Raw genomic sequence first — 9,810 nt, 5'->3', positions numbered from 1 at the left:
GTCATATATAGGAAAGATTCTATTTCGATTGGAAAATATTTTATCCGATTGAAGATTAACGTTCCATGTCTTCTCCTATAACTTTCTCCTATTCTACTTACTTATCATCTATAAGAAGAAATTTATGAACCGGTTAGCCTGTAATTTCGCATCTAGCCTTTTTACCCACTAGGTGCGGTTAAATTGTGTTCCTTTTTAACTTCCTTTTTAATTTAATTTTATTTCATTATAATTTTGTTTATGATTATCGACAACTTTAACCCACTGTATCGCTTGTTAGTAACGTCTGCGAATTTGTCTTGAGCTGTGCTAAAAGTAGAAGTGACACCCCACAAAAACAGTGTCCACTCACGCATGCAAAATCACGTTTATGATTACAGACGGAAGATTTTTTTATTTTAACAGCCATTTTTCGTCACATTTGTCTAAAGATTATTTTTTCACTCATTTAAGCATTAGCACGGATAATTTCTGAAGAATCTGCAATGGAATCCCCATTCATGCATTTGGGTGGAGTTGATAATGGGACGTTTAAACTGTTTTTTCTTTTCTTCCACATATTTATGCCATTGCCATGAATTGCAATGTGTATGCATTGGATGAGGAGGTGGGGGGCTATGTGATCGCATACTGGAGTCTGAGAAGCTTTGAGACAATTATGTAAATACTCAGTGAAATTCAAAAGGTACTAAAATCAAGTACCTACTCAAAATTATGGCGAAAACGAAAGTTGATGTAATGATTAGCGAATGCCCTCCGTATAGGTTGCAACTGAGAGTTATGAAATATTATTACAAATATATATATGAGCAATTAATTATAACCTAGTTAAAAAAAAAATTAAACTTACACGAGAAAATTATTAAAGTTGATATTTTTTTAAAAAAATGATTTGATTTGATTTGATGCAATTAACTTTTTAATCAAGATAGAAACATTAATTAAATGATTGAACATTTTTAAATTTTTAATTAAAAAATAATTGATACAATTAATCTTTTGGTCAAACTAGGAAGTACGTTACAAAATTGATGGAACATTTTTTAATTTGTAATTAAATTAAATTAATTAAATTATTATTTCAATCAATCAATTTTTACAATCAAACTAAAAAACACTAAGTTAAGAAATTAATTGAAAATTGTTAATTAAAAAATTAATTTGACTTTGCAAATGAAATCAATTAATTTTTAATCAAGTATTTTTGTATGTCCTTATCTTAAAGAAATTTGTACTTAATGATGTGTAAATTCCTTGTCCCAAAATTTAGGTTGCATAATCCCTTATATTAGGTCAATATTCAGTTTTTTTTAATGTGCTATTGAAACTAAATGAAATGCATTGCATGCATGTCTTCTCTAATCGGCTGCCGGTACTTGTCATGAGAAATCATTGTACATCACTTACAAGGGGGCGATTTAAATTGGTTTGAATTTTCTGAGTAGAAAAAAGCATACAACTTAAATTGACACTCAATTCATTTAAGTTTTTCTTATTTATGAAGAAAACAACAAAACCGGCTACAGGTGTATTTTATTTCGAAATATATAATTAACCATGAAAATCTAGTAAGCTTCTAAACACTCTCATGATATGGGATAATCATAGGGTGTGTCAGTAGCCGCAATAGAGACTATGACATTGATGGAATGATATGACATTGATTACATGAAGGCTTCTCCATTATTTACAAATAACAGGCAATATAAGCTGTTGATGGTTCTCCGGTATTGTAGTAGTGGGACTATAAAATAAGATCAGTTCCAAAAATGGTAGATTTTTTACAGTTTGGTAGAATTCTTGAAGTAGATTTTACAGAATATTCCTCTCCAGCTGAGGGCACTTCACAAATTTTCTATAGAAATTTTGATAAAATTTTCTATAGAAATAAAATTTTGACCAAATTTACAATTTTGACAAAATATACTATAGAAATAAAATTATGACAAAATTTTCTGTAGAAATAAAATTATGACAAAATTTTCTGTAGAAATACAATTATGACAAAATTTTGTATAGAAATAAAATTTTGAAAAAATTTTCTATAAAAATAATATTTAGACAAAATTTTCTATAGAAATAATATTTTGACAAAATTTTCTATAGAAATAAAATTTTGACAAAATCTTCTATAGAAATAAAATTTTGACAAAATTTTCTATAGAAGTAGGTTAGGTTAGGTTATGTGGCAGCCGATGTATCAGGCTCACTTATGCTATGGTCACACTGGGCAAATATTTGACAGAAATCGAAAAATAATCCGTCGCCACAGCCAAACCAGCAAACATTTTGGGCTCATATTGGATATATAACATCATGGTAGGGATATTTTACAAAAACCGTATCCACATATTTGGAAAATGGTTCTGGAAAAATGTTTGACACTCATTTTGGTCAAATATTTGCATAGTGTGACCCTAGCCTTAGACTATTCAGTCCATTGTGATACCACAGTGGTGAACTTCTCTCTTATCACTGAGTGCTGCCCGATTCCATGTTAAGCTCAATGACAAGGGACCTCCTTTTTATAGCCGAGTCCGAACGGCGTTCCACATTCCAGTGAAACCACTTAGAGAAGCTTTGAAACCCTCAGAAATGTCACCAGCATTACTGAGGTGGGATAATCCACCGCTGAAAAACTTTTTGGTGTTCGGTCGTAGCAGGAATCGAACCCACGACCTTGTGTATGCAAGGCGGGCATGCTAACCATTGCACCATTTTACTTCTATAGAAGTAAAATTTTGACAAAATTTTCTATAGAAATAAAATTTTGACAAAATGTTCTATAGCAATAAAATACAAAATTTTCTATAGAAGTAAAATTTTGACAACATTTTTTATGGATATATAATTTTGACAACATTTTCTATGGAAATGACGTTTGGACAAAATTTTCTATAAAAATAAAATTGTGGCAGAATTTTCTATAGAAATAAAATTTTGACAAAATCTTCTATAGAAATAAAATACAAATTTTCTATAGAAGTAAAATTTTGACAAAATTTTCTATAGAAATAAAATTATGACCAAATTTTCTGTAGGAATAAAATTATGACAAAATTTTCTATAGAAATAAAATTTTGAGAAATTTTCTATAGAAATAAAATTTTGACCAAATTTTCTATAGAAGTACAGTTTTGACAAAATATACTATAGAAATAAAATTATGACAAAATTTTCTGTAGAAATAAAATTATGACAAAATTTTGTATAGAAATAAAATTTTGAAAAAAATTCTATAAAAATAAAATTTTGACCAAATTTTCTATAGAAGTACAATTTTGACAAAATATACTATAGAAATAAAATTATGACAAAATTTTCTGTAGAAATAAAATTATGACAAAATTTTGTATAGAAATAAAATTTTGACAAAATTTTCTATAGAAATAAAATTTTGAAAAAATTTTCTATAAAAATAACATTTTGACAAAATTTTCTATAGAAATTATATTTTGACAAAATTTTCTATAGATATAATATTTTGACAAAATTTTCTATGGAAATAAAATTTTGAAAAAATTTTCTATAATGCATTAGTTAGCCTTACCGACATCATAAGACATTCAAGTAGTGGGCGAGATTGTTGCGTACTACTATCCCTGGACTTGGAGAAAGCATTTGATCGATTGGACCATGCTCTCCTCATTGAGAAATTGTTTTATAAATTTGGACTTTCAAGTTCAGCTTGTATGTTGATGTGTTCGTATTTGTCCGATAGATGGCAATATGTTTCGTATAAAAGTTATACCTCAAGTGTCCTTAAAGTATCCAGTGGTGTACCCCAAGGCTCAGTCCTGGGTCCTCTTTTATTCAATATGTATGTCAATGATCTGTTTCTTGATGTAGATGACAACAACTGTTTTTCGATTGCATATGCAGACGACCTTCAAATACTATTCAAGGGGAATTTGGGATTTTTGGACGTGCTACAGGCTAATATTAATTCCACAACGGACAGGATAGAGTCATGGATGAGCTCCAACGCCTTGTCTGTTAATGTTGACAAGACAAGAGCTATGTTTTTTGGAAGATATGAAAGTGTTGATATATCAGTCATGATACGTGGCACAAGAATTACTTTTGTAGATAACATGAAATGTTTAGGTGTTATCATTGATAATAAACTGTCTTTTTCTTGTCAAATAGACGCAGTTGTTTCAAAGGTAAATCTAGCTCTGCACAAACTTTATAATATCGATTTGCTGCTTCCGATGCATGTGAAGATTAAGGTGGTGCATGCGATTATAATGCCAATTATACTCTACGGTTTAGAGGTGTACTCTGGTTGTACTGGCAAGCTAATGAGGACACTAAGGCTTACATTCAACCGGGTTATTCGGTATATATACTCGTTGAGAGTACGTAGCCATATATCTACGTATGTAGACAGATTCTTAGGCTGTCAATTTTCAGATTTAGTTAATTTTAGAAATGTAATTTTCTTTTATAAGACTTATAAAATGCAAACACCTTCAATCCTCGTAAATTTATTTAAATTTAGCAAATCCAAGAGGAATCCACAACTCTTATATCCGAAATTGTGTGGTACTGTGAGCCAATCTTTTGGGGTGAGGACTGCTCGTATATACAACACGTTGCCTGTTTCGTTAAGGAATTTCTCAATGTCATATAATAATTTTAGATGCAAACTTTTGAAATTTTTTCAGTCATAGACATGACCTTAATTTATGCCTATTTTTACTCAATAGAAGTTGAGTAAATTATAGTATTACTTAAAATAATTCTCACTTTTTTCTCTATTCGCTCACATTTTTTTTTTATTAAAAAAAAAATGGTGTATGCGAATACAGTTAGTGCTTTTTTTTCTATTCCTATGCCCTCACTTTTTGTTTTTAAACAGCCTTAAGAAATGGATTGGAAAACATTAAAAATTATAAAAGAAATAAATAATAAAAAAAAAAAAAAATAAAAATAAAAAAAAAAAAAATAAAAAAAAATAAAAAAATATATATATTATAAAAAAAAAAAAAAAAAAAAAAAAATAGAATAATAATATATAAATAAAGTAAGGTTTTATTAGAGCTTAATTATTAGAACTAAATATTTATAATACAAATTAAATACATAAATTGCAAAAAAAAAAACAAAAAAAAAAAAAAAAAATCACATTTTGTTGTAATGATATTTTAGTAGTAATAAGTTCTTTGTTATCCATTGTTTAGAAGTTTTTCTCACTTTGCTTTCTAAATCACTAAAATAGTTTTTTTATCTCATTTTTTTCTAATTTATAAAAAAGTGTATATTTAGTTATTCTTTATTCTTATCCTTTATAATTTATTACTGTTAGTTTTTATTCCAATTTTTATTTTGTTATTTTTGTCAAATTTTTAGATATTTAAAGTTACTATTGTAGTCTTTTTTATAACCATTTTATATTGGCCTAAAGGCTTGGTTATTTTCACAATAAATATAAATAAATAAAATAAAATAAAAAATAACATTTTGACAAAATTTTCTATAGAAATAATATTTTGACAAAATTTTCTATAGAAATAAAATTTTGACAAAATCTTCTGTAGAAATAAAATGTTGACAAAATTTTCTATAGAAGTAAAATTTTGACAAAATATTCTATAGAAATAAAATTTTGATAAAATATTCTATAGAAATAAAATTATGACAAAATTTTCTGTAGGTATAAAATTATGACAAAATTTTCTATAAAAATAAAATTGTGGCTAAATTTTCTATAGAAATAAAATTTTGCAAAATATTTTTTTTTGTATATCGTATGGTCATTTTGGGAGCCACCGTGGTGCAATGGTTAGCATGCCCGCCTTGCATACATAAGTTCGTGGGTTCGATTCCTGCTTCAACCGAACACCAAAAAGTTTTTCAGCGGTGGATTACCCACTTCAGTAATGCTGGTGACATTTCTGAGGGTTTCAAAGCTTCTCTAAGTGGTTTCACTGCAATGTGGAAAGCCGTTCGGACTCGGCTATAAAAAGGAGGTCCTTGTCATTGAGCTTAACATGGAATCGGGCAGCACTCAGTGATAAGAGAGAAGTTTACCAATGTGGTATCACAATGGACTGAATAGTCTAAGTGAGCCTGATACATCGGGCTGCCACCTAACCTAACCTATGGTCATTTTGTGGTCTAATTTTTTCAAAATTTTGGTAGATTATTTTTGGCTCGAGTGGAAATCGTGCTTCTATGCGTCGATTGAAGCGGGCTTATCTGTATAGATATGAGCTTTAACATATCCCCACAAAAATAGGATAAATTTGACTGGCCCAGACCGTGAAATAAAATGTTCACTGAACTCGCCTCTCAATAACTCCATTATTATGCGTGCCGAGTGGCATGTGCCACAGTCTTGTTGAAACCACATATTATGCAAGTCAATAACTAAAGAATGAAACTTTATTTAGCTTAAGAACTCCCGAATTTGATACCCTTTTTAAAGCACACACAAAAAAATAACCGCAAATAAATATTAACAACTTTATTTGTATGTAGAATCTGCTTGTGCTCAACAAATTTGTCTATTGAACATGAGACATTTGTTGTTGAAATGTGTTTGTAGATGCTTCACAGAGGAAATAATAGAAATATTCTGAATTTTCAACAAATTGCTTTGTTGCGAAAATAGTTGACTGTTATCGATATGAAAACAAAAATACAAGACTGGTTACGCACACAACGCTGAGAATATGTACGAAAGCTATATTTATATATTTTATATATTATTTGTATATTTTTGAATATGGTAGTTTCTTAAATGTGTTTTTGTATGAGATAAATAATAAAACCATATTAATATCAGGATTAGAGTTATTACAATTCTAATTAACTAGAATATATAGCACTGGGAAAAAAGTTGTCAAAATGCTTGCTATACCCGGGACTACTCAAATTTAAAATTGTCAAACATTTACAAAACTGAGTATAGGATTTTCGATACAAAAATGTTACATGTTCCCCGTCCAAAAATAACATTTTGGTCATATTCCTTCTCTGTGTGTACTTAACAAAATATCTCCAAAATTGTTCCGGCAATTTTGCAATTTTGGTGCAATTCATAGCAAAATTCTGTCAATTTTAATTTCAATTTAATTTTTTATCAATACACCAATAAATTTGTTACAGGTCATTGATAAACTCCAACAAACCACAAACAAATTTTTTCGTTCAAATTCAAAAATATTTGTTGAGGATTAAACGTAACGTTCAACAACAAATATTTTGTACTGTTGGATGCTCAACAAATTACTTACAAATTATGTTATTGAGAACACAAATTATTTGTTGCCTTCTGATGGTGACGATTGCTAACAACTTTTTTGTAATAATGGTTATTAAAAGTACAAATTAGTTTGTTGCAGGAAAATTAACAAATTTTGTTATTGGTTTTCCAACAAAAGTTATTGGTTCTCAACTTATTTTTATCTGTGCATAATCACCCTTTGGGTGTTTTTACTTTCTGTGAACATTTCAATTTGAATCAAAGAAACTGAGTTGAGAAGTCCCTATATCAAACAATGAGTTACATTATTTATACGCTATAAATCCCTTTATTTCCCTGTGCAATTTAAACTATAATATTTTCACTAAAAAACAAAGCAGGAAAAAGTAGGCGTCCTAAGTTAAAAAAAAAAAGAAAACTAACTTATCGTTCTAGTTGTTGCTATAATTTGAGTGTTTTTTGTGCAATGCTTGTGGCATGGTGAAAGCAGCTTGAGATGCATTGGGAAATCATTAATATCGAGAGAGTTGGCTAAAGCAAAGAGAGAATGTGACTGAGAGGAAATTCATAGACTATAGATTAAATAGATGGTCCGTTTTACCTCCACGAAAAAATGTGTCAGTTCCAAAGATTAATTTTCTGATATTTCGTTTTGATTTTTCGCAAATAGTTAGTTTCAAAGGATGCTTTCCCATACAAAACAATACTATCACGCTTATATGGTTGTAGTTGTTGCTATACTTGTGACGTGGTGAAAACAGCTTGAGAGGCGTTGAAAAATCACTGATTTTGAGAGAGTGAGTTTTACCAGTGATATATAGAACCCTGATTTATGTGTATTAAATATGTATAATATGTGTATTAAAATGGAACTGCTTATAAATAAATACCAAGATCTTTAAATCAAGGTTAAAGTCTTTGGATACAAGTCAACATGTTGTTTTTGTTTTACTGAATTGCGTTAAGCACTTGTCATTTTGTTTCAACGTCGTACGATCAATACGATTTAACGAGTAAAGCTAATCTTCAAGCAATGGACAACATATCACGGAAGTTATGCTTGCATTACCAATGGTTGTAAATTAATTGACGTTAAATGCGATCACATATAGTAATGTAACAAATCGCAATTAATCAAAATAATACTTAATACAAATCGCAATTTGTCAATAAATGTTAAATTTCAAATTCAGAATAAATTCAATTCCTCACCTCTAGACATTGCTTTAGCAGCAACGCTAATCTCTACCATCTATGTGGAATTCTGGTGTAATATGAAATTCAAACTTCATTCAGTTGTCTTCGTATATGTTCGACAATAGCAATTAAGAAACATTTTTAATGTTAATCATTGAATTTAACAAAAAGAAAAACAACACAATAACAATGAAAAACAAAAATATCGTTCTCACGTGTTTCAATTACAAATTACTTTTAAATACTTTGAACTTGAAAATCCATTTGGCATTTGGTCAATTCCAGTTGTTTGGTTTCCCTCATTCCTCAGTTTGGTTTCGCATAGCCGGTCGCTTTCATGCTAATTTCTGACAGACAATTGACATTTTATGTCATTCAATTGTTAAAGTACTTTACTCCATTGCAAGGTCCGACCACCGCCCCTCCCATTGAGGCAAGTCAAAAGAAAATTACTTAGACTAACCATGCAATGGAAATGTTTCCCATCAAAAGATTATTCGAGATGATAGAGTTGTTCTCAGTATTTACGACCAATGTATTTAATTCCCCATCAAAGTCACAAGGCTTTAATGTTTTATTTAGAATTTTAATTTTTGTTTTAATTAGTAATGGATCATTGTGTTTAATTTATACAATAAGGGACGATAGAAGTTGTTTTCATTAAATTGTCTTGCATTTTTATATTCTCACACAAGGCAGAGAATATCTCTTCCCTATGTGTTTTTGAAAACATAACTTCAACTGAACAAATCAGTGTTGCCAGGTAATTTTTGATTCTTCCCCCCAAATCTTAAGAAAAAAACCCCTAAATTGGTCTAGACTTTTTTAAAAACCCCCAAAAATTTTAAGTATGTAAAAAGTACAAAAAGAGACCCAAGATTTCGTTAAAAAATCCTGTAGTGATACACTATAAAAATTAAATTTAACACAAATATATAAACTGAAAGAAGATTTTTTCTGAGGAACAAAATTTTAGACAAAATAAGTTTTTTTATGCTAAAAATTTTCCTTTGAAGTAAATAAAAATCATTAGATAAATTCATTACACCACTTGTCACAAATTCGGGTTCGATTCCTGCTTCAACAGAATACCAAAAAGTAACACCTCAGTAATGCTGGTGACATTTCTGAGGGTTTCAACGCTTCTCTAAGCGGTTGCACTGCAATGTGGAACGCCGTTCGTACTCGGCTATAAAAAGGAGGTCCCTAAGTGAGTCTAAGTGAGCCTGATACATCGGGCCGCCACCTAACCTAACTTTGTTTTTAATTGTATCAAATATTAAGAATGCCCCTTCAACAGATGCGTTAAAAAAGAATGCCATTGCATACTTGCTTGTATTTAAGAATACGGGTTGGCTTCCCTTATTTTTTTCTCAAAATTCATGCCAGAATTGTTCCAA

Source organism: Haematobia irritans, chromosome 2 (assembly GCF_050003625.1).
Source record: "Haematobia irritans isolate KBUSLIRL chromosome 2, ASM5000362v1, whole genome shotgun sequence".
Taxonomy (NCBI): domain Eukaryota; kingdom Metazoa; phylum Arthropoda; class Insecta; order Diptera; family Muscidae; genus Haematobia; species Haematobia irritans.
This window is presented reverse-complemented; position numbering follows the sequence as displayed.